The sequence below is a fragment of the Xiphophorus couchianus genome, chromosome 24 (assembly GCF_001444195.1).
Source record: "Xiphophorus couchianus chromosome 24, X_couchianus-1.0, whole genome shotgun sequence".
Lineage (NCBI taxonomy): Eukaryota > Metazoa > Chordata > Actinopteri > Cyprinodontiformes > Poeciliidae > Xiphophorus > Xiphophorus couchianus.
Genome location: NC_040251.1, coordinates 5,373,398 through 5,373,610, shown reverse-complemented (window position 1 = coordinate 5,373,610; position 213 = coordinate 5,373,398).

Sequence of the window (213 nt, the reverse complement as noted above, 5' to 3'; positions counted from 1 at the left end):
TATTAGCAGCAAGTACATGAAGTTGGTTGACAGCGCTAAGCCCCGCCTCCTGGCTCTGATTGGTTCCTTTTGGTGCTCTCCTGCAGGTGCAGCAGCAGCTCAGAAAGAAGATTGATCCTTCATAGATTATTGGTCTGATGTCATCGAGTCTAAATTGAAATAATTCACCCATCAGATAAAGACGTTTTCCCAACCCAACAACCACAGATACGG